We start from the raw sequence: 24,569 nt of genomic DNA, 5'->3' as shown, positions 1-24,569 counted from the left end.
TTGGTGGAAAGGAATGGGAGATTTTTACTGTACACCCTTTTGTAGCCTTTGAATTTTGAACCATGTGAATGTGTTACCTATTCAAAATAAGTAACATTGTCGTCACCTTCCCCCCGCCCCCCGCCCCGAATAGAAAATGGAATCATAGAGGACTTTCAATTGTACTCTGACCATTGTATTTTTGTATAGTTTGTTACGGCTTATAAAATTTTTTCAAGTGCATTCCCTCTTTTATTCTTAAGATTAACCAACTGAGGGAGCAGTTTTTAGTTCTGTTTTACAAATGAGAAAGCTGAAACAGGTATTTAAGCAATTTGTACAAAATCTTTCAGTGGCTGATATTAGATTTGGGAACATCAAGTGTATTGTTTAAGAAGTAACTTCATTTACTAGAATTTTGTTAAAAGGATGAAAGGCAAAATTCTTGAGTATTTTTAGGCAGAATGAATAAGTACTGAATAGTAGTAGTTGAAGCTTAGTGATCTGAGAAGTGTTTATTAGCAGTTTTTCTCTGGATAGTTCTCTGCATACACTACTGCCACGTGATCCAGCCTCAGTTGTTCAGTCTAGATGAGAGCTTGGTTTCAAACTATCACTGGTGAAAAGGTGGAAATTCATTAAGAAAGAGATGGTTGAAGACTTGATAAGTTTTTGCTTAATGCAGCTTGTGGATTTGTGTGTTTGGGGAGTCTAGAAGTGTCATTATTTTTTATTAATGGGAAGGATTTGTTTCTCACACACCTTAGTTGATGGTGGAAAATTTTTTCTTTTTGTGTCTGTTCTGCCATAATCTTGGCAAAGACCTTGTGAGTGGATTATGTTGCTTTGATAGGATTGGGCTCCTTCCTTTCAGAGTATTCAATTCCTCTTTTATCAGAAGCGAAGGGCCTATTCAACTATAGAGACTGGAACTTTCTAGAATGGTTGGAATAACAGTTCTACCCACTTGGTCTTACTTGACTTTCACAGCACCAGGCAAGGCAGATAGGACATGCCTTATTCCAGTTATACTGACAAGCAGTTAGAACATTCTGTTGAGTGTTTAATTTTGGGAGAGTGGGGAGGGGGGCAAGGCATTGATAAGGAAGGAAAACAAAATGTGAAAGGGCGTGAAAGGATATGCTGACGATCTCACCTCTTCAGTTAGCGGAGCCAGTCATGAACCCAGGAACTTGAAATTCAGTAGAACAAGGAGAACCTATTTTAAAAAGGAATTTTAACACACCAGAACAAAGGAACTCCATGAGAAGAAAGCAACAGTTGAGGGGTAAAAGAATTAAGGGGAAAAAAAGCAATAATAGAGGAACAAAGCAAGATCTCTTCATTGAAAAATAAAATTTGATTATTAAAATGAAATTATACAAGTAGCTGAAAAACTGATGAGAAAACCACAAAATATAGAAAAAGGCTAGATTTACAAGGAAGAATACGAAGAATCCAAAAGTTTTAAGTCTAACAATGAGACCAACTTTATAACCGGAAAACCTCCCGTGCGAAACATGCATCGTGTGCACAAGACAAAGATAAAGGAAGATGCTCATTTGATAGTTAAGAGAAGATGTGAAAAAGGCAACAGATATTCCGGGGCTTTCTCTTTCATTTCCTCATAGCAACAAAGACATGGAATGGGCAGGTGGGAGATAAAGCCAGAGTTGGGAATACTAATGAAAGATTTCTTTCTTTAATTAGCTATATTCTAATCTGAGTGGTCTGATGCTTTAGTTGGTAGAGTAATCTATCCATTGGCATCTTGTGCAGATATAGAAATATCTCGGAAGGACAGAAAAGGGCGCTGGTTAATTGGGAGCCCAGCTGGTGCCCTGGAGGCTGGGTCAGGAATCGCTCTGGGACAGGCTTTGCGCTGTTTCAGTCACACAGCATTTATTAAAGCCTTTACACGACTGAGTGGGTACCTGGATGATGGAAGTCAGCACTGAGTTCACATTAAGGTGTTGGCTCTGGGTCACTGTGATCCTGGGAGGGGTCAATCAGTATTCTCCGTGGAGATTGATTTCAAGGCCTGGTTGAAATGGACATCTTTATTAGTGTTCTGGATTATGAAGTGGAAATCACGCTGTTAGAGTTTGCAGGTGGTGCAGCCAGTTGGTGAGTTGGAAGTAGCTGGGAGTTAGCCTGATCTCATAGCTACAAGTGCAGGGTTTTCTCAGCAGGGCCAAGAGTGAAAAAGATCTGTGAGGTCACAGTGACTAAGCTGCATAGGAGTGGGTGTGCTGAAGGAGCTTAATGATTGTAGTGTTGAAAAGCATTCATTCTGAAGATATTTATCAAATGCCTATGAATGTGCCAGGCGCCTGTGTGTCCCGGGGATACAATAGTGTACAAGATCATGCCCTTGTGGAGCTTACATTATCAACAGATATTTGTGCCGGGTGATATTAAGTGCCATGGAGAGCGTTAAAGCAGGGCTAAGGGGTTAGAGAATAAATAAAAGGGACTGGGTATTGCTATTTGATTTTACATAGAATGGCCAAAGGCCTCTCTGATAAGGTAACATTTGAGCAGAGACCTGAGGAGAGAGAGGAAGCACAGACTACACAGATGTCTGGGGGAACCAGTGGTCCAGGTGGAGGAAACGGGAAGTTCAAAGGCTCTGGGACAGGAGGGTGCTTAAGTGTTTGAAGAATAACAAGGAGCCCAGGGTAGGTTTGTGGAGTGAAGCGGAGAGAAGTAGCAGAGGAGATAAAAGAGGTATGGGGTGGGCTGAGATAATGTAGGGCATCTATGAAAAGAAATATAGAGTGTTTGTATATAAGCAGGGATCACAGGAGCCCGATTTAGGAGGTAGAATGCATATGAGAGACTGGATGTGAGAAGATAGTGGCAGAGTAATTGGATGGTACTTGAGTAATGACGTGACCAGGAGCAGCTTTGTGAGAGGAAGTGTGTACAGATAGAGAAAAGAGGCATCCACTGGCATGTTCAGAATGAGAGTCTACTCCATGGAAAGAGAGTACTTGTCTAGAAGCATCTTTAAACCAAGGGATGGGTGGGATGCCCCCAGGAGAGGATATACCATGGGAACATGACTGGGACAGAACATTGAGGTGTGTCCTGAAGGAAGAGAGGTTGGTGATGGAGATGACCCTCCCTCCCAGAGTGGTAGGAAGAGGACAGGAGCAAAGAGTGCCCCTGTGTTCCCCAGAGGTCACCAGAGCTGTCTTGAAGGCCAGAGCCGTGAAGGGACTTAGGGTGTCGAAGGCTTGACCTAGGCAGAGTTGGGACTTGAACATAGTGCTTTTGACTCCGAGGCAGTCCTTCCATTAAACTGAGAAACATGTGAGTGCCAAAAGAGGAAAATGCTTCTGAGAAAAGCAGGATATAGAATTATATATAGGCTATGAACCCAACAAGACAAATAAATTAGATAGGTGACTAGAAAAAATTTGGGGATAAAATACAACAAAAGTTTATAATAGTTATCACTAGATGATAGAATTACAGGTGATTATCAATGTGTGTTTTTAAATACTTTTCTATATTTTAAATTTCTAGATACCATGAACAGGTGTTACTTTTCTTAATCGGGGAAAAGAATGGACTTAACCTGTGCCTGGTGGGTTTTGTTTAGATAAGAATTTCCTTTGTTGCAGATTTAGGTACTAAGGAAGATTGTGGTACCCACACTCTCTGCCTGCCCTCCTGTTACAGCGAGTCGCTTGTCCCTGCCCCTGTCTGAGACCATCCACGTGTGCATGGGATCCCAACCTCTCTTGCTTATTCAAGGGCTTTGCCTGTGGATTTATCTCCTTCTCTTGCATTATCAATTGCTCCATCTCCTGGATTATTCCCATCAACCTCCAAATGTACCAAATATATTCTGAATCCAATCCCTTCTCATCAAGTCCTTCCTGATCTGAGCTACCATCATCTCACCTTTGGTCTACACTAGCATCCTAACTGGCCTCTTTGTTTCTCCTCTCCACTCCCACAGCCGGTCCTCCACCTGGCAGCCAGGCAAAGTCACTGGAATGCAAGCCCTGTGAGGGCAAGAACTCCATGTCTTGTCCACCATTGTATTCCCAACATACTGTAAGTGTTTAGTATATTTTTGCAGCTGGAATGAATGAATCCCTGAATGACATGGTGGCACCCAGTTGCATTATGGGAAAGGTTTAAGTGTTTTTTGCGTTATTAGTAGGGAACTAGTAAATTAAAGTGTTACTGGATGACTCTGCTGAAACAATGTATTAATTCAAGAATAATTTATGGGGAGCCTTTTATGTGCCAGACACTGTTCAAGTACTGGGGGTCTGTATAGCGGTGACAAAATAAAAACCCTATTTTCATGAAACTTCTAGTGACCAAGGGACATCATGGGTCTTTGAAGTCATGATTATGGAGGGTGTGATTACATTTTCCTTATCTGCCCAATTGCTTTATCCTTTCACTCCATCCCAATCCAGCCCATTGGATGGGATAAGTATCCCATCTCTTTAGTACTATCGGCAAGAACCCTTGGCCAGAGGAACTGCTTATTAGACCCCCGTATGATATTTCTTACGCTCTTTTAAAAATATCCTTTCAAAAATGTCTTCCACCCTTATAATTTCTAGGTAACATAGTTTGGTCACCATATTCGTGCTAAAAATTTCCAAGTTGAAATTAAAGAGAGGGTGTCAATGCAGAATGATTTTTTGTTTGTTTAGGGTCCAAGTTTTAATTCTTTTACGGTGTTCTTTAGACAGAACTGGGGTTCATTTGCAGGAGGTGGGGTAAGAAGGGTTGCAGGCCTTATCTTCTTGCATTTGTTTTTTTTTTCTGGTCTGTGTGAGAGAATTGGCCAGACGGCATTGAGTAATATGGTTGGAATGATGAGAGGGCTGCTGTCTAGTTTCTTTGGAGCAGAAAGGCCCACGTTAAATGAGTCTCTAGTGAATGTGTTTATATGAATTCAAGGAGGGTAAATGATTGTTGACATGAGAGTAGCTGTAACGACATTCATAATTATATGGAACTTGTAAAGCTATTTTGGTTTGATGCCTTACCTTGTGACTGGAAGATTTTGACATCCTTATGGAGAAAGGATTAAAAAGTAACAATCTCTCTCAGTGCAGAGAATAAATAATAACTTCATGTCTAAAGATATCTTAATTTGCTCAAAAAAAAAAAAACCTAACCCAAACTGTTTGACCAGAAAGACTTTTCAGAACTTAGTAAAGCAGCTGGAAGACTCCTGGGGTTCAGGACGGTGTTTCAGCTTGAGTGACTCAGTGTCTATTTGGACATCATAGCTCCTCTGTTTGCCTCCATGAAAGCTGTAGCTGTTGGGGAAGGTAGAAGAGTGGAGTGCCATGCAAGAGGAAGAGTGATCTGTTTGGGCCTGTTATCTCCAGTGTTACCCAGACCCTTTCTCTGCGTATGTTCTAAGGTCTGTCCCAGTGACTGAGGAAGTATTTCAGATTGTCTATCACTGTTGTTATGTTGATTAGCACGCAGATGATTTTCTTTGTGATCTCATTTGTCTAACATTTTGTTGCAAGAGTTAATCCTGGGATACATACTACATCCTTCTCGTTCATGCCATGGAACAGCTAATGAAATGCCAGAGGACATCGACCATTTATAAAATGGAGCTTCAGTTGTGCCTTGGTCTGAAGTGACTTGGAGTTTTATTTTCATTCATTCATTCATTCAGCATTTATTGAGCATCTGCGTGCCAGGTCCTGAAATAGGGAGTGGATATAAATCTGTGGTTTCTGTTTAGAATGAGCTTCCCTCCTTGGCTATGAACTACTTAATAAGTGATACAATCTGACTGCTTTTTAATGTGCCTAATCCTTTTTCTGTTAATCTATTTGGTTTTCATCCTGAGAATACTAACAAATGCTCAATTAATAAACTCGTATTTAAGATGAAGATTGAAATTCTGGTTATAATTCAGCAACCATGCAATACTTTAATAAAAGGCATTTAACCCCAAGTTCTGAGCAACCTTTCCTCCAGGAATAGGAAATTAGAACTTGCTGGGATTCTTCCTGAAAGAAACCCCAGGGAAGAGTTGCTCGGTTTGGAAAGATATGGGCTAACTGCTTGGCAGAGCTCACAAATGGTTGGATATGGCGAATTGTGCTATAGATGGGTGGCCGGAACCATGAGAGTGATGGAACGAAACCTTTCAAGTGAAAGTTTAATCTGTTTATCTTTTGAGGTAGTATTACGTTTGAGAAAGCCCAGAGTTATTTTAGGGGAGGTGGAGGAGGGGAAAGGGAATTGAATGTGGGGGATGTTTTAAGTTTGAGAACCCTGATGGTACCCTTGTTTATGGATTCAGCTAATGGTTTGCAGATTGTTACAACCAAGGAATCCTGGAAATTACCTGACATAATCTCCTTAGAGTTGATGTAATACATAGAGTTAAGAATGTTGTAGAATTTTGTATATCAGTATACATAGGCCTGGCATGAATTACATTAAATTCAAGAAAAAAGTTTAGTACCTGGTCTCTTGAGGTGGCTCATATGAGGCTTCCCTTATCGGTGGAGCAATACCTAAAATTTTAATCCAGTTTCGTGTATTGTTTAAGGATGTTAAAAATAATTTTTTGGACATGGAGGATTCGACCATCCCTTCTGCGGTTTCAGTCTGCTCCAGTGCATTGTATTGAGTGTGAAGGCAGACACAAGGTGCACCTAGGTAACAGGACATGGAGCAAATGTTGAGCCTATAGGCCTCAGTTTCCCTGTCCCCGAAACAAAGTTTATATTACTTATGTTTGGTTAGTTTTTAAATTCTTTTCCTTAATTCTGTTTAGATTGTTGATCCTAACCCAAATCAAATATTAGTTTTGTCGAATAGAATTTTGTGCGTCATTCTGGTGCCTGGGTAGTTCAAGTGCCTCTCGACGACTGCGTTCTAAAACTTTATCCACGTCTGAGCTCCTTTTTCAAAGCATGCAAGAGTGGCCGGGAGGAGGCCCCTCCACGTTCATTCCTGTTCTTCCTTTTAGTTATTCGGTGATATAATTCCACTAAATCGTATCCCCAAGAGGTGTTCCCGTCAACAATACAGAAGCTTTCTACAGTTTCATTCATGGTTGAATAAAATATTCCCTTTTATGTTTAAAAAAAATGAAAACATTCCAGGTCTTGCTGAAAGTGTTTCTTCATCCAAGCTGAAAGATGTACCGGGGGTGTTATGTCTCATTTTGGAGAGCTTTTGCGGCAGATTTATGTCTGGAGTGTTTTGTCTCTGTTTATTTGTATCTGTTTAGTCTGAAATTAATAAAGAGCTTTTCTTGCAAGCCATGAGGATAATTAATACAGGTTTCTCCCCTGTGGCGGTTTTTGTCAGCCACTGCATGGAAGAAGAAAGTAAAAGAATATTTTTACTTCAAGCTCAATTCTTACATCTTTACTGGTAAGCTAGGGAACTTCGAGGAAAAGAAAAAGACAGAACATCCTTTATGTGTGTGTGTGTGTGTGTGTGTGTACATACAATAATAAAGTTTATGTCATAAACACTAACAGTCTTCTGGCTTTTGTAAATCAAATTCTTTTCCCAGCTCTAAAAGTGTTTTTTGTTCTTTGTATCCACATTCATAGTCATGGACTCTATGTATATATTTAATATTGCTGAGTGACCTTTTTGGTTTGCACTTACTTTTCATTTTTCCCTTTTTTTAACCAAAGGGGATAGGAAATTAAATATAAATCCTCTATGCACAATTGAAAGAGTAATTATGATTTACTTTTTACTTGAGCTTTTATTTAAAGACATTTTTATTTTTAAAACACTTGAAAAAACATCATCTAAGGATCCACTTATGTTGGGCCATTAAAAATTTTATTTTTTTTTATTTTTTAAAGATTGGCACCTGAGCTAACAACTGTTGCCAATCTTTTCTTTTTTTCTTCTTCTTCTCCCCAGAGCCCCTAGTACATAGTTGTATGTTCTGGTTGTAGGTCCTTTGAGTTCTCTACGTGGGACGCCACATCAGCATGGCCTGCTGAGCAGTGCTAGGTCGGTGCCCAGGATCCCAACTGGCAAAACCCCAGGCTGCCGAAGCAGAGCCTGCGAACTTAACCACTGAGCCATGGGGCCAGCCCTTAAAAAAGATTTTTGTATAAGACTATAAGATTAATTTCTTTGACAGTCTATTTCCACAATCCCAGATTTCTTCGTTTCTCTCCTCTCCACTTTCTATTACCTGATGCCACAATCATCAATAATTGGTGTTAGGAAGTCTTTCTTTCTTTCTTTCTTTTTTTTTTTGAAAACTTTTAAGATTTAGTTTCTTAGTAACTTTCAAATATACAGTACAGCATTATTAACTATAGTCACCATGCTGTACATTACATCCCATGATTTATTTATTTTGTAACTGGAAGGTTGAACCTTTTGATCCCCTTCACCCATTTTGCCCACTGCCCCATCCCCTACCTCTGGCAACCACCAGCCTGTTCTCTGTATCTATGAACTTGGTGTTTCTTTCTTTTTTTTGTTTTTTAGATTCCCCGTATAGCTAAGATCACATGGTATTTGTCTTTCTCTGTTTATTTCTCTTAGCATAATGCCCTCAGGTCCATCCATGTTGTTGTAAATGGCAAGATTTCTTTCCTTTTTGTGGCTGAATAATATTTCATTTTTTTTATATATATATATATATATACACACACCACATTTTCTTTGTGCATTCATCCATTGATGGACACTTAGGTTGTTTCTGTATTCGTAAATAATGCGGCGGTGAACACGGAAGGCCATATATTTTTTCGAGTCAGTTTTTTTGTTTTCTTTGTATAAATACCCAACAGTGGAATTGCTGGATTATATGGTAGTTCTAGTTTTAGTTTTTTGTGGACCCTCCATACTGTTTTCCGTGGTGGCTGCACCAGTTTACATTTCCATCAACAGTAAGTTCCCTTTTCTCCATCCTTGCCAACACCTGTTATCTCTTGTGTGATGACAGCCATTCTGACAGGTGTGAGGTGATACCTCCTGGTGGTTTTGATTTGCGTTTCCCCGGTGCCTTTTCATGTACCTGTTGGCCATCTGTGTGTCTTCTTTGGAAAAATGTCTATTCAGATCATCTGCTTGTTTTTAATAGGATTGTTTGTTCTTTTGCTGTTGAGTTGTATGAGTTCTTTATATATTTTGGATATTAACCCCTTATGAGATATATGATTTGCAAATATTAGGAGAGTCTTTCTTTTTATAGGGGTGGATAGTGGTGGTGGTGGCCGTTTAAATATTAAATGAGGATGTATTAATTGTGGGGCTTTGATACAATTTCATATAAATGCAACTTTGATCCATTAAGATTTAAGGCTTAGCTTTACGTAAAGAGGAAGGTAAATTTTTTCTTCAGCTCAGGTTTGGTCTCTTGTGATGTTGTAGCTTGACTTTTAGCTGTTGGGCATTGACATTAAGCAGTCCTTTATGGTGGTCTGATTTCCAAATTACATACCCACCCACTTTTTTTTTTGTGAGGAATATTGGCCCTGAGCTAACATCTGTGCCAGTCTTTCTCTATTTTTGTATGTGGGATGCCACCACAGCATGGCTTGACAAGTGGTGTGTAGGTCCACGCCTAGGATCCAAACCCTCGAACCCTGGTCTGCCAAAGCAGAGCGCTCAGACTTAACCACCGTGCCACCAGGCCAGCCCCTACATACTCACTTTAATTCTGAGCAAACTTCTTCTGAAAGGCCCTCTTTCTTTCTCTCTACTCTTATCTTTGGCCAAGAAGTTTCACACGTTTTGTGTGTTGAATTAAATTGTTTCTACTTTCATCTTTGAGAGCTTTGTTGAGTTTGTTTTTTTGGTCTATCTTGATTTCAAAACTAGTTAATAAGGGCTGAAATGAACATCAGTACAGGCATTTTGATTCTTGAGAAATCCCCTTTCACCAGGATGTGTTTGTGTGTGTATCTTTGTGTGTATGTGTCGAGGGGGTGAATAATTGTTCCTAGAACCTTGACTGTATCACTAAATATTTTCTCTGGTAAAGGAATGCAGTGTGGTAAAGTTATGTGTTTCCATAGGAACTTCTGTGCTGGAGCTTAGTGCTTTTACAGAATTGATACTTTCAATGGCCGGGCTTGGGAACCTAATCATTTATAATAGCATTTCTGTGGGAAAAACAAATTGCAAATTCCAAGCCGTTGATTTACAAACATACTTTTGAAGCATACAGCACTGGAAAATTGGAGCCAGTTTAAATCGTCGAGTAAGGCCAGACTCTCCAGTTGGGCCTGTATCTTGTGTTAAGGACTTGTCGAGTGAGTTCATCAATGTGATTATCATTTTGAAGCAGAACACCCATCAACTCTGGCATCTCTCGGTGGTTCTTTCTTCCTCTTTGTCCCACTTGAAAGACTTGGTCCTATATTTACCGTGAAGTTTAATGACATAGTTTTGTAACATCAGAGCTTATTGGTGTGATGGATCACTAAGCTTCAGGAGAAAGAGACAGTTTGCACCTCTGGGTTGAAGAGGTCACCCTCATTATGATATATGAAAGAAGGAGATCCTCTGGAGGTTTAGAATGTAAGAGCTGGAAGAGATTTTAGTTTCATTTTCTCGTTTTACAGATGAAGAAACTGAGACTTAGAAATAACCTAAATAACCACTGCCTTAGTTTGATTTCCCCTGAAAGCGTAGCCTGAAGCAAAGAGTTGGGTCCAGGTAGTTTATTTGGGAGGCCATCCTAGGAAGCAGGAGTGAGGGAGCAGAGAGAGAGGCAGGGAGGGAAGAAAAGCCAGTAAGAGTGTGTTATGAAGGTTGATCCTGTAGGCAACTTGGGCTTGGTTCTGCTTCCAGATTCCTCCTTTGGAAAGATAGGAGGAGGCTAGAGCATTTATACAGCTGCCCTGTAGCCCCCTGGTTGAGGTTGTAACCTGAGCCATTAATGCTCCACACTTCTGGGCTGCCCTTGCCTTCAGGCTGAGTTGGTGCCTACCTTCAGAGAAGGCCCTGGACAACAAGGGGAATACATCTGTTACCTATGGTGGGAGCCGTAAGCTTGAGTCTGCCCTACTTGGAACTCCCCACCATGGCTACAGCTGAAATCAGAGCTGGGTTGGGGGAATATGGCAAGAGACACCAAGAATATCTGCTATGAAGACCAAAAGTGGATTGATTACATAAAGTACAACCAACGATATCATTGAATCAAAGACTGTTAATTGTAGGATCCACCATTAATTTATGTATTACCGAGAAAGAAAATGTACCACTAAGGAAGAAAAATATGCTGTCGGGTAAACTACGATGGCCGTTAAATGTGAGACACACCCAATGTTAGAAAAAAGCATTTCCTACAGTTGATGAAACACAGTATATAATGAATGCTGTGAAGCTATACTGTAGGTCTGTATGTCTTATCATGAAAAGATATCCAGAATGTGTTGTTAAGTGAAAACTGCAGAATATATTACATATAACAATATGTAAAATATGATTCCATTAATGTGAATAAATAGATCAATAAATTCTAAGTGGATTCACACCAAACTACTAACGCTAATTCTTCCCAGTGTGGTGAGATTACTAATGATATTTTCATGATGAGAATGTAGATGGTATTATGAAACTGACAAAGAAGAAATGAAGAAGTAGCAGCCCAAAGAAATCATGAGTTGTGGAGTCTTTTGGGAAGTCATTGTCAGATCATGAAAGTTAGGTCCTAAAACCTGAATACTTTTCAGTGAACTGTTGTTTCTGTTGAGCAGCATTGCCACTAGGTACAACTGGTTTCCTTTGCTGAGTCATATGGAACCATACACTTTGTATACACATCCCAGAAAAGCTTTTTCCCGGAGAGTCACCCCATATGCTCTACCAATTAAGATGCTTCTGACCCCTTCCCCGCCCTTGATGACAGGCTCAGTGAGACTAGCTGGCTTCAGTATTGGCCTAGGCAGACAAATACCCAGAGAAAAATTTAGAAATAGGGATCCCAAGACTTTTAGTAGATGACTTGGTGATTATCTACTCAAAGAAAGGTGGAGACTTCCTTTTCCGTAAAGTGGATGATGGAATTTTAGGGTTGGAAGAAGGGATCTTAAATATCATCCAGTCTCATCCATCATCTGATTCTATAGTCTACACAACTTTGCTAAGAGACATCATTTAGCCTCTGAAATGTTCTTTCTTGGTGGGGAATTCAGCACCATTTCATGAAACCTATTCCAGCTGTGAGCTCTCAAACTGTTAGAAGGGTCTTTTTTTAACGATAAGGTAAATCTGCTTGTTTTAACTTCTACCCATAAGCCTTAGGTCTACCTCTGAAGTAGAATAAATCTGAGGTCATCTGTGCAGCAATACTTCAGAAATTTGAAAACAGCTGCCTTGTCTTCTCTGAAGACTTTCTTTTGTAGGCTAACATTCGCAGCCTTGAAACCACTTGCGAGTTTTCTTTCTCTCTGCATCTTCGATAGCTATGGGAGACTGTGGTTCTCTGTGATCTGTCTTTGTCAGCTCCAGCTCAAGGGATTTCTCTACAGGTCTGTGAGTTTGCTGTATGGTATTTGATAGGTTTTCTTATCTCCAGTGAAAGATTTAGAATGAGTGAACATTAAATATTTAAAAAACCTTATTATTCTTGAAGTTTAATCTGTGATAGTCTCTCGCATCTTTGACACACCATGATTGGATCGAGCTCTTTGGGCCCGTTGTAGTGTCTGCCTGTCCACTGTCCATTGCCAACACCCATCACAGAATCTGGTGCATGATAGGTGTGCAGTGAATATACACATGTAATTTGTGTTCTGGTCATAGTTTAATTTATACCTTATTCTTTGTGTTCAAATTCTGTTTAAAAATATTTTTTGTTTCACGTGAGGAAATATTCTGCTATCTACTCAGAAATAGTGACTCCTAGATCTGTTTGGGAATATTTGACCTCCTCCCTCCTCATGTAAGTAAGTTGTTGGTATGGTTAGGGATAAAACATTACTCTGAAAATGTGACTTTGGGATTCATTCCTGGTTAGTGACTGTGGAAAGGTATTTCCTGTGAAATGAGAGTATGTAACTTTCAGGGGTAGCCGCTGGGGGAGTGGAAGCAGCAGTGGGGAAGAGTGTTCTGGAAGTTTCTGGTGAAACCAAGTTACAAATATCCTGTGGGTTGATTCCTTCTGTAGAGTATTGAGTTATACCCGGAAGGGTTTTATTCTGAGTTTCCTAGGTGTCTTTTATTTCAGTACATTTTTGGAAGGAGAATAGTGAATGGCATATTTCACACATTTATAGGAATTCAGTTTTGCTTTCATTTTATAAGTCCTATATCACAGAATTATGGAAGTCTTACTTAGAAGGGACCTTAGAATCTTTGAGTCCAACCTCCATTTGATGTTTTAATCCTCCGTAAACACCTTGACTTGACCATCATGGGGATGGGGAATTCCTGTATTTGTTTTTAGACAGCTCTAAGCCTCCCCAGAGCTCAGCAGTCCAGCCTCCTGTGATACAAATTGCTTCTTTGTTTTAGCATTTTAAAGGGATGAATGAGGTAAGAAGCACAAGCCAAACAGCAAACCTTTATTGGGTGCCTGCTGGGTGCTGTGGGAAAGAGAAAGAATTAAGACAGTTCTTATCCTCCCAAAGCTTTGACTCCATAAATGGAGTCAGTCTCTCTCTCTCTCTCTCACTGCCTCCCCCTGCTCCTGCTTCCACAACTCACCAATCCAAAGTATATGATGAAGAGTGAAGTGAGCAGAGTAGAGGAAGAAGAAACCACAGCCGCCTGGAGTGGGTAAGGTGGACCTGGAGCCTGCCCTTAAGAAATGGGCAGGACTCCTGTGCTTTTGTGGCCTTTGTTGCTTACAAGTCCAGAAGTTCAAAAGGTGTTCCTGTAACCCTTTTGTTAAGCTAATCAATTCGTTAATTAAGCTTAGCTTATTTAACAAAAGAAGACATTTGGACTAAACGAAATAACAGATAATATTTCCCTCATAATGACTCGTATCTACAATGCAGTCTTCTACCTAACCACATTTTTTAAATACTTGAAACTTACCCCTTTAAGAGCTGTGGCAGTGTGTAAAAATGGCCAGAAATTCTCCTCACATTGATTGGTGGGGTCTGTGTACCCTCCTCTTGAGTCTGAGTCGGCTAGTGACTGCTTCAACCAACTGAACATGGCAGACATGACAATAAATGACTTCTAACACTAGGTTGTAAGAGGTCCTGTAACTTCTGCTGCTTCTCGTGGCATACTAATAATGGCAAAGCCAGCTGCCATATAGAAATAGGACTACTCTGAGATTTCCATGCTGGGGAAGCCATATGTGGTCACTCCAGTCAACAACCCCAGCTGAGCTCCCAGCCAACAGCCAGTGTCAACTTCCAGCCTTGTGAGGGAGCCCTCTTCGACACCCACCCACTTGGGCCTTCAGATGATTCCAGTACCACCTGGCATCTGATTGCAAACACATGAGAGACCCGGAACCAGAACCGCCCAGCAGAGCCTTTCTTAAATTTTTGACCCCCCTAAATTATGAGCCAAATGGTTGTTCAAAGCTGCTAAGTTTTGGGGTAATTTGTTACACAACAATAGTAATTGGAACAAGTACTAAGAAATAAAATACTTTAAATCAACTGTGTCTTCCATCTCTCTAAAATATATTACTTACATTTTTGAACAGAGTGTAGACATAATTTGAACCTCTTATAAGCATTGAACATCTATCTATGTCTTACATTGTGATTAAGGAAGTTAGGTCCTGAGCTACACAGTGAGTTACAAAGAAACTCGAAACTGCTCAGCTTTTCAGTCTTATGCGTGTTTATAATTTTTTTTCCCCTCACTGTCAGTAATCATTTCACCATATCTGAGTGTGCCACTTTCCACATTAAACCACATTTGGAATCATTCTGTTCAAATTCAGGTACTACATTTCATTAGAGGTATTTAAAAAAATATTTAGCAGGTGCTTGCTTTGTGTTGGGCATTGTTCTAGGTGCTAGATGAGATACTAAGCTTCACAAGAACAGTGACTTTGTCACCATGTAGTGCCAGTTCATAGAATAATACCTGGTGCTCACCAAGCCTTTGTTGAATGAGTAGATACGGGACTCTCTGTTAGATGGTCAGAGCACATACCACAATGGATCCTGTTCTTCGGGAGTGACTAGGATGGAGAAGGGGCAGGAAACTGTGTTGTAGTAGAAAGAGTAAATTAAATGGAGATGTTCAGCCAGGAAAAAAGAAAAGTTACTTGAAGGGGGAGTAAGATTGGCATGTGGAAGAGAAATGGTGCTGGATTTGAAATAAAGTGGATTTTCTTTTGTCTCTTTATTGTCAAATAATGCCTTGGGTAGAGTTTATCAAATAATTTGGCAGTGGCTGTTTTGGCTTAAGAATGTTTCTTGCTCAAATACAAGAAAAAAATGAATCATGGGATTCATCGGGGGAAAAAAATCAGACATTGACTCATTGTGCCAGAATTATTGCTTCGTGTTTTATGGATTCTAAAATATTTCTGACAAGGATGTAGATGTATGTTGTTCATTAATTTAAAATGTCACTATTAAAGAGAGTAAGATGGGCCTCATGGAGGAGTTCTGTACCTTGCCAGATGAGAAGAATACAAATAAAATTACCGTTTTGTGGTACAAACCTTTGGATAAAATAGAGCATTCGGAAGAGCGTGTGGCATTCCTTCCCTTTTGGGAGAGAGAGATGGTCAGGTTTATTGAGATTTTTAATATTTAAAAGTTGCTGTGACATTTTTTTTCCTTGCCTTTATTCACTTTTTTTTTTTTTACTGAGTTCATAATAGTTTACGTCAATGCCATGGCATTTTTAACATCTATTAGCGTCACCACTGTAGGCTCCGTAATCGAGTCAGGTAAATTTAAGAAAATAGAAACTCTTACTCAAAGTTTCATAGTAAGTTTGGGAGGAGTTACAGCCACTTTTGTAATCAGAACGTAGTGTTTTAGAATACAAAAAAATCCAGTCATCCCTCAAAGTCAAGATCATTTTGTAATCTTTGTTTTCTCCCCAATAAAGTTATTTTCTTAAATTATTCTTGATTTCAGATTGACAAATTCTTTATTTCTACCTTGGTTTTCTCTGCGTATTAAAGGAAATTATTGACTACTTATATTTGTACTACTTATATTTCTTTTCATGATGGGAAGACCGAGTGAGTAAAGGATTCTTAATTGAACCATTATTGTCTCTCCTAGTTTGTGTTTAACCTGAAACACGATGTAAACTTCATAAACTGACTTGCCTGGAGGACAGTGATAAGTGTCAAGGAAGATTCAGAAGGGACCAACCAAAGTCACATCTGTTTTTACTATTTATTTTGGGTAGTGACATTTTCAATAATCCATCCCAATTTAGTTGTGTCATAGTGAAGAGATAGTCAGCATCAAGGAACATGAAAGCTCTTCTTAGGGTCGCATTTCTATTTTATTAAATTCTACTTGTCTGATTTCTTTCAAAATTGAAGCTGTTTCTTAGCATGGCTCTAATATTAGATGGGTTTCCTTGGAGATATGCATAGATTGAGAGTTGTGGTGTTAACCCTGATCTTATCTGGTTTAATGGAGTTCTTAGAAAAGTATGTTCTTATTTAGGTCATTAAAATACTCCACAAAAGCAAATATAGAAGCTATAGAGATAAGATTTGAGATGATAGATTTCTGGTTGTGAATTTGATGCTTTTTTGCAGGGATGATTTTTGGAGGTGGGAGGGGGGATGGGGGGCAAGTAATGGCATTTTTTAGTTATCACTACAAATTGGTCTTCCAAAGGGATCAGACTCTGTGGGTCAGTGTACCTGGTGAATCCCAACCCCAGTCTCAGCAATTTAAGTAATTCATATGACTGTTGAAAGAGCGCATATAACTGACATTTCCTCTTTATTGATAAGAGAAACTTGTGAAACTTTGAAGCCTGGAGAGAAGTATAGAGGGAGTCTGGGAGGGTATTTGTGACATTTTGCTCAGAGAAGAATTGAACCTTGTTTTTTGTTTTTAATATTGTGCTGTGTTTCCTCCCCAACTATACGAAATACGGTGTGCTTGTTATGCTGAAACCTAATCTGTGGAAATGCAAACTGACATCATACGGAAATAGTGGGACAATTCTGACATAAACACTTGATAACTATTTTTACAACTTTCAAGCTGTTTTCTTTAGTCATTCATTTCAACAAATGTGTACTCAGACTGTTTTATTTACGTCTCTGGGTATGCATATGGCCTGTTTTTTTCTGGTTCATTTTTGCTCACTTCCTGTCGTGTTTTTTAAACTTTACGATAATGAATTTACTGATTACTAAACACTAGTTCCCAGATGGCCAAGAAACTGGGCCCTAGGAACGTCATGGAATCTTTGGTGGAGAGGGGTCAGTTTAGAAGCTGGAAACATTTTTTGTTATTTTTATTTTGGAATGAAATGACTGAGTGAATGAACATGATTGACATGTTTCCTGCCTTTCCTTTAAGCCTGTAAGATAGAAGCAGATACGTAAAGATGCCTCTGTGGCCTGAGCATTCTTGGGTCACTCACTGTGTCATGATTGGCTGTAGTCTGACCAGGGCACTGTGGAGCCAGAGGGCAGATTCTTCAGCATGAGTAATGCTGTTGAGCACTGAGCATGGTGCTGCACAGGTGCCACCATGGAAGTGGCATAGTGGTTAAATCATAAAAACCTGGCTGTCACAGAATTGTAATAAGGAATTAATGATGTATAGCACTTCAAATCATCGGTCAATTGAGGAAATTTGAACAGTTATTGGGGAAGACTTTCTGAGGTTACATTCTACCCAGAAGTTTCTTCCAGCCCTGAGCCAGTGTTCTCTTTGGAGCCATAGAGAGGATGGGCTTTCCAGGCAGGCTTTGCCGTAGCATCTTATCTTTGCAGATGGAGCAATAGCAATGGTCACCTCCTTAAGCTCCAGCATTGCACAGTTACTTGCAATTGTCTCTTACCACGGTTGTGAAATCTGAATAGCATCAGGTTTTTGTTACTGTTCTTGTTGTTTTTTTGTAGCTCATTTGATGGCAAGGTCTGACCTGAACTGACATGAAGCTATTTATGGTCTTTATTCCAGTTAATAGGAATGTTCACCCATTTTGCTGCAAAAATATTAATGTGTTTGACTATGAGATGCTGCTCCAGGTCCTGCTGGAGCTGTTAATTATGGTATACATACCGGATTACTTTTCTAAAATTAAAAAACAAAGCAAAACACCAATTCTAAGTATTTCTGGCCTCAAAGGTTTCAGAAAAGGGTGTGAAGACTGGCACCTAACACGAAGAAACATAGCCATCGTCATGGAAACACAGAAGCTTTTTGTAGTTTGCATTTGTCCTAATTTCACATTTCAGGGGTCTGAATTCTCTCTTGGTAAGTAGATGAGACCTGATGCCAGGAGGTTCCTGTTCTGATGACCATCAGTGTGGCATATATGGATTACCAGGGGACGGAGAAGAGGCCTGTGAAGGATCTAAATCCAGGAAACAAAAGAAACAAAGGGTGTGAATAAGGCTGGACCGACATGGCTTTAGTCACCCCAGACTTCGAGTGGACTTACTGCTGAGTCAGCAGGGGTGGCTGTTAGCTGTGTTTAAACTATGTATTCATTATATTAGCTGTATATAAGATTGTCTATACTTAGATTGTCTATTTAGTAAATTTGGTATCGTTCAGTCCATATTGTATGAGTTCTGTTCTTTTCAAGTAATCCATTATTTGCTTTATAGAGTTCCTAGGTAAGTGAACTTCTTGAGACATTTAAGGGAAGGTTGCTTGAGTCGGGTGGACTCGACATCCATTTCTAGTGATGCCCAAAGTACGTGGAGCAGATAAGCAGCGGGCCTAATGGAACAAAGCTTATTCCTTCCTGTTGGGTTATGTGTTACATAGAGAAATGTGAGCAAGACACAGCCTTGAGTCCTTGGAGAGACAGGTGTGGATACAGACAACTGTGAAGCTGGTGCAGCTTGCTTTGCATTTAGGATAAGTGGAGTAAAGTGTGAGAGAGAAAGCTGGAAAGGAAGGTTAGGTCAGAACTTGCAAGGGCCTCGAATGCCTCCGCTACATGGTTGGACTTAATTTTGTACATCATTTGTTCACAAATTTTGCACATAGAATTCCGTGTAATAATGTTACACTTCAAATAACTAAATGCATTATCTTATGTTAGATTAGATATCTCTACCACTAGATCTTATTATGGATAAGTAGGAGTTGGTGCCAAAAGTTAGGAAGATGTGCAGGAGAGAAACTTAAAATGGAGGAAAAGTAGCTATTATGTCTTTTTTTTTTTAATTTCTACAATTCAAGAACAGATAGCATCATTTGATTTTCATGGTGGGAATACCTCGACCCATCTCATGGGATGTAGGAGCTGTGAGAGCTAGTGCTCTGGGCGATGATGAGTCACTGCAGGTCTTTGCAGAGAGAGGGGTGATGTTATCAGAGAGATGCTTCAGCAGGATTAATTTGCTAACATGTATGGGATGGTTCGAGTGGGGAGAGCCTAGTGGTTGGCAAGCGAGGTAGGGGCTGTTGCAATTGTATCTAGGCAAGAAGCAAGAATAGCTATCTGAACCTGGCAGGTCTCAGTGGGAAGGGAAGAAAAGAAATATTTGAAGCAGAAACTTTAAGAAATGTGTTAAATGGAATGGGTTTGTCTCCACTTTTCTTATTTTATTCCTCAAGGGCACTTCTAAGTTGATAAGAAGGAAGACCTAAGTAGGAGTTGTCTGATAATAGACTGGGTTTTCTGGGATTTTCCCAAGGTTCAAGACTACATTTTGTGTATGTATGTAAAAGGTTCTCTGCCTGAAACTTTTCCCTAGGCTAATAGAATTCTCCTTTTTAAGGAATCTTGGGATTCAACAAATGTTCAGAAAAATGAGGAAATGTTAAGAAGAGTGATTGGGAGATTTCAGCTCTTAGTTCGTAGCTGTCTTCTGTTTTCCTTTGAGCTCCTGGCCTGTGCTGTGCCCATGTTGGCGACTCATCTGACATCTTCATTAACTGTTCTCCATCTCCTTGTTTCAGTGAGCTTCCCTTCCACACCACCTCAGCAACCCACTCAGTGGCCACACCTGGTTCTCTCACTTCCGAGATGCTTATCTCTGAAGTGCCCTTCCCTCTGTCAGAGCCCCTGTCTTTCCCCTCTGCTTTCTCTCATTAAACCTGTTCTTCAGACTCTCTGTGAATTTATTCCCTTGATCCCCACCCTATGTTCTGTCTGTCTGGCTGTTACATCCCCCACTCATGTCACTTCTTCTCTGACATGCCTGGATGGTACAGTCAGCCATTTTGGTGATCTGTCACTGCCACTGGTCATTTTCTCACTCCTTTGATCTTCTGTAGTAGTCATCTTTTTCTCCAACTCAGAATCAACACAACAGTCTACTTCTTTTGTCTTGGTATTCAGTCTATAACCGATTACTGGCTCCATTGCAAATGCATGATGTTAAGGTTAACAGAACCCTTGATGTTACTTGGAAATGGTTTTGCTGATCCAAAGTTTACAGCCTTTCTCATTTTCCGTAGCAGCTGTTCCACACCTTTATTACTCTCTTCAAGGATATGACTTTCCTCCACAATCACATTCTCAGCATTTGAGTTTGTCCTCATATTATCTAGAAAAACAGAGGTCAATAGGAAGAAGTTCGCCCAACTTCTTATTAAGTTATTGATATCCCCCCTCAGTGATTGATTATGCCCTTCCATTCTAATCCTATTTTCCAAGGCCACCTGATGCTATCCTGGCCTATCTGTAACTTTGATACTGTTGACTGTTGCGTCAGTTGGGATGATTTTGGCTGAAATAACAGAAACACAAACAGAAGAGGCTACATAAAAGAAGTCTGAAAGTAGGGTAGTTCCATGGTTGCTTAATTCAGGGCTTGATAGTGTCATCAAAGACCAGTTTCTTTAGTCTTTCCTCCCTGTCATTCACAGCATGTTAATTTTATTTTCTCTCCAAACTTGCCCTGGGGTCCCATTGGCCAGGATTATAGCACACGCCTTTGCCTAAGCCAGTCAATGCCTGATAGGTTTAGAATTGTCAAGGCTTGTAGCCTGGGGCTGGGGAGAGCCCCGGTTCCCCTTAAGCATATAACTTTCTGGTAGCTGAACAAAACTGGAATTCTGTTAGCAATGAAGAAACGTGGGGAGAATGGCTACTGGGGAGATGATCACGAGTAGCTTCCACAGGTACCTCCTCAGTGCTGAAAGACTTTGCTCCCTTGAACATGAACACTGATTTTCTTTCTTCTCTGAATGTTCTCTAAGTCTTGGTTTCCTTCATTTTTTCCTCTTAAATCTTGGCTTTCCTGGTGTGGTCACCTTACCATCTCTTCTTGATCAATGGTGTTTCCTAGGGCGATTTTAGTCATTCGTATGATTTCATCTGAGGATTCTTACATACGCGTCTCCGCACTGACCACTGTGTCTTGAGCCCCTTGTCTGTCTTCTTACCTGTTCTTGAGTTCTGTGTCTTGATTAGTCACACCATTTACTACGGCAGAGAATGCTGCCTCCCATTATACACTTTTTCCTTAGTAAAAGAATCCCTTTTTTTTTCTTCCTGGGCACATTATGTAAAAAGACAAACAAACAACATCACACCATACAGAACTATAATTTCAAGATGCATCATAGACTTAAATGTAAAGGGTAAAACTAGTGAGCTTCTACATGAGTATTTAGGATGCTATTTGTTGAACTTAAAACAGGGCATAGGGGCCGGCCCCGTGGCCAAGTGGTTAAGTTTGCGTGCTCTGTTTCGGCAGCCCGTGGTTTCACCAGTTTGGATCCTGGGCGCAGACATGGCACCGCTCATCAGGCCATGCTGAGGCAACGTCCCACACGCCACAACTAGAAGGACCCACAACTAAAATATACAACTATGTACTGGGGGTATTGGAGGAGAAAAAGCGGGGAAAAAAAATATTGGCAACAGTTGTTAGCTCAGGTGCCAATCTTTAAAAGAAAAACAGGGCATAAAAAGAATTAATCATCAAGAAAAATTTGATAAATTGGACTACATTAAAATTAAGAAGTTCTGTTCATCAAAGAACATAATTAAGAGAGTGAAAAAATTAACCAGAGTAGGAGAAGATATTTGCAATGTATAAATCTGACAAAGGACTTGTATCCAGAATATATAAACAACTCCTTAAAATCAGTTTTTTAAAAACCAGATAACCCAAAAGAAAAATGAGCAAAGTCTTGAACTTTCCAGAAGATGATATTCTAATGAATAATAAACGTGTAGACATTTAACAAGGTGTTCAGCCTTATTAGTTATCAAAGAAACATACATTAAAACTGCCAACCACAATAAGACTAACAATGCTAAGTTTACTGAGGATGTAGAGCAACTGGAACTCTCATAACCCACTTTGGAAAATCCTTTGGTATTATCCACTGAAGCTGAACCTACACATACCTTAAAGGCACTCCTGGAGGTATGTCCAACCTAACCTGGTTGCACATCTCTGCATTGCATATTGATCTTAAAGATGGAAGCCAAGATAGAAGGATGCTGAATTCTTTATGACCATAGAGCTGCCATATTAGGAATACTTTGGAATGCCTGCCTCTGGATTTTTACATGGCAAGTAAACCTTTGTTTATTTAGGCCACCATTTGTGTGTGTGTGTGTGTGTGTGTGTGTGTGTAGGGGGTGGTGTCTTTATTAATTGCAGCTGAATGTAATTTCTAACAGATATTTCTTCTCTTGTTGCCCAAGCAGCACACTCTATAGTTTTCCTTCTTCCCCCTTACTACCCACATTTTAATTCATGAACTATGCTTTGGAACTATCTCTAGATCCTGGAAGCATAATATAAAACCAGGTTAAGAGTACCCATTCTACACCACGGATTTGTTCAAATTAGATAGTTTGACTATACTAAGCAAGGGCACGGATGTGTAAAATGGAAACTCATATTTTATTGATGGGAATATCATTTGGAACAACCGCTTTAGAGAACAGTTTGGAAAAAAGTAGTTAGGTTTAAGATATTCAAACCTTACAACTCCATAAACCAGCAGTTCTATTTCCAGATATGTGAAAGTCCCCTACACGTGTACTGGGAGGTGTGTGTGCTCTGTTGACTGCTCTGTTGTTTGTTAGAGCGAAAAATTGGAAGCAACCTCAATGTTCATGAACAAGATGTGGGTAAATAATTGTGGTGTATTCAATCAAGTAAATTATATAGAGCCGTTAAAATGAAAGGACGAGAACTATGTGTATCTAAATCTCAAGAATAATGTTGAACAAAAAATTCAGATTGTGGATTATATATAGCATGATGACGTTTATATAGTTTTAAAAAATACAAATAAAAACTTATTAATTAGTGACCTTCTCTACTATGACTGCTGCTGCTGCCCCTCCTCAGGGTCTCATTATTTTTCACCTGGTGTACTGTTAAGAGCTCAATAATTTATCTTCCTTTTCCATTCTCTCAATTCTAACTTGCTTCAAACACTGCCACCAACTTAATCCTCTGCTTAAAAACTCTTGGGTTTCCTACTGCATGTAGGGTAATGCAGTCCTGACTTTTAGCATGGTGTTCAAGATTGTTTTTAGAATCGTCTCCCTTCACGTCTTTTCTGTCCTGTACATACCTGTTTTCCAGCAGGTCTTCAAACAAAGTTCCTGTGGCTGCAGGCAGTCTCTCGGACTGGAATGACTCTCTTCTCTTTTCTTACTCTTTTTCACTTCGCAGAAGCCCAGATATAAGCTTTCACAGGCCAGATCAAGGGTCACCCTTGTCCAGAATCCTTCCACCTTCCCACTCCTAGACAGAATTGGTTATCTACTCCTCCATCTACTCCTAGGACTTTATTTTCCCTGGTGGTATAAGATCTTGGCTCATTATATTGCAATTTTGACTTTGTTAAGAGGAGGATCTTTGTCTTAGGCATCTTGAGGTCCCTGGAATCCTTTTGCATAATTTTAGCACATCGTCTGTGGTCATTGAAAGTTGTATTGAAAGAATGTAGTTGGTATTTTTTTTCGTAAATTGTGAGAGGAGAAGTTAGCCCTATATACAGTCTGTATTCACTGTCTCAATTTCCCTTGAAAAATTCACACATTGAGCTTCAGGGGGATGGCCTTTCCAAGTTCATCTTTTACTGGAACTGGTAGCTGCCACTGTGTTTTAGGAGAGAGGTAGGAAGGATTGTATTGGAGATATTAAAGTTAACTTTGCAACCAGGAGAAACCTAAGAATGAATTAGGTAGTGACTAAAAAAACATTCCCTGGGGCCAGCCCTGTGGCCTAGTGGTTAAGGTCAACAAACTCTGCTTTGGTGGCCTAGGTTCACGGGTTCGGATCCTGGGTGCAGACCTGCACCACTCATCAGTCATGCTATGGCAGCAACCCACATACAAAACAGAGGAAGATCAGGGCTAACCTTCCTCAACCAAAAAAAAAAAGATTCCCTTCCTGAGAATACATGTACCTTTTTTTGTCTTTTCCCCTGCTTTATTAAAGTAATTCTTAACTTACTGCAAAATAAATATCAGAAAGGGGCCGGCCTGGTGGTACAGCAGTTAAGTTTGCTTCAGCGGCCCAGGGTTTGCCAGTTTTGATCCCAGTTGGGGAC

General features: G+C 39.9%; 1 protein-coding gene across 9 annotated transcripts in view; it reads left to right on the top strand.

Moving 5' to 3' along the window:
• The window catches only part of OSBPL3 (oxysterol binding protein like 3), a 175,975-nt gene that overhangs the window by 21,336 nt on the left and 130,070 nt on the right, over positions 1–24,569 (top strand). For 4 of the 9 annotated variants that reach the window (XM_014839007.3, XM_014839005.3, XM_014839004.3 and 1 more), the window contains exon 2: positions 3,953–4,050. The exons of the other annotated variants lie outside the window; for them this stretch is intronic. The gene's annotated coding sequence lies outside the window, so the exon portion shown is untranslated. The remainder of the gene's footprint in view (positions 1–3,952; positions 4,051–24,569) is intronic. 9 annotated transcript variants of the gene reach the window in all.

This window comes from Equus asinus, chromosome 1 (genome assembly GCF_041296235.1).
Source record: "Equus asinus isolate D_3611 breed Donkey chromosome 1, EquAss-T2T_v2, whole genome shotgun sequence".
NCBI lineage: Eukaryota > Metazoa > Chordata > Mammalia > Perissodactyla > Equidae > Equus > Equus asinus.
This window is presented reverse-complemented; position numbering and strand designations above follow the sequence as displayed.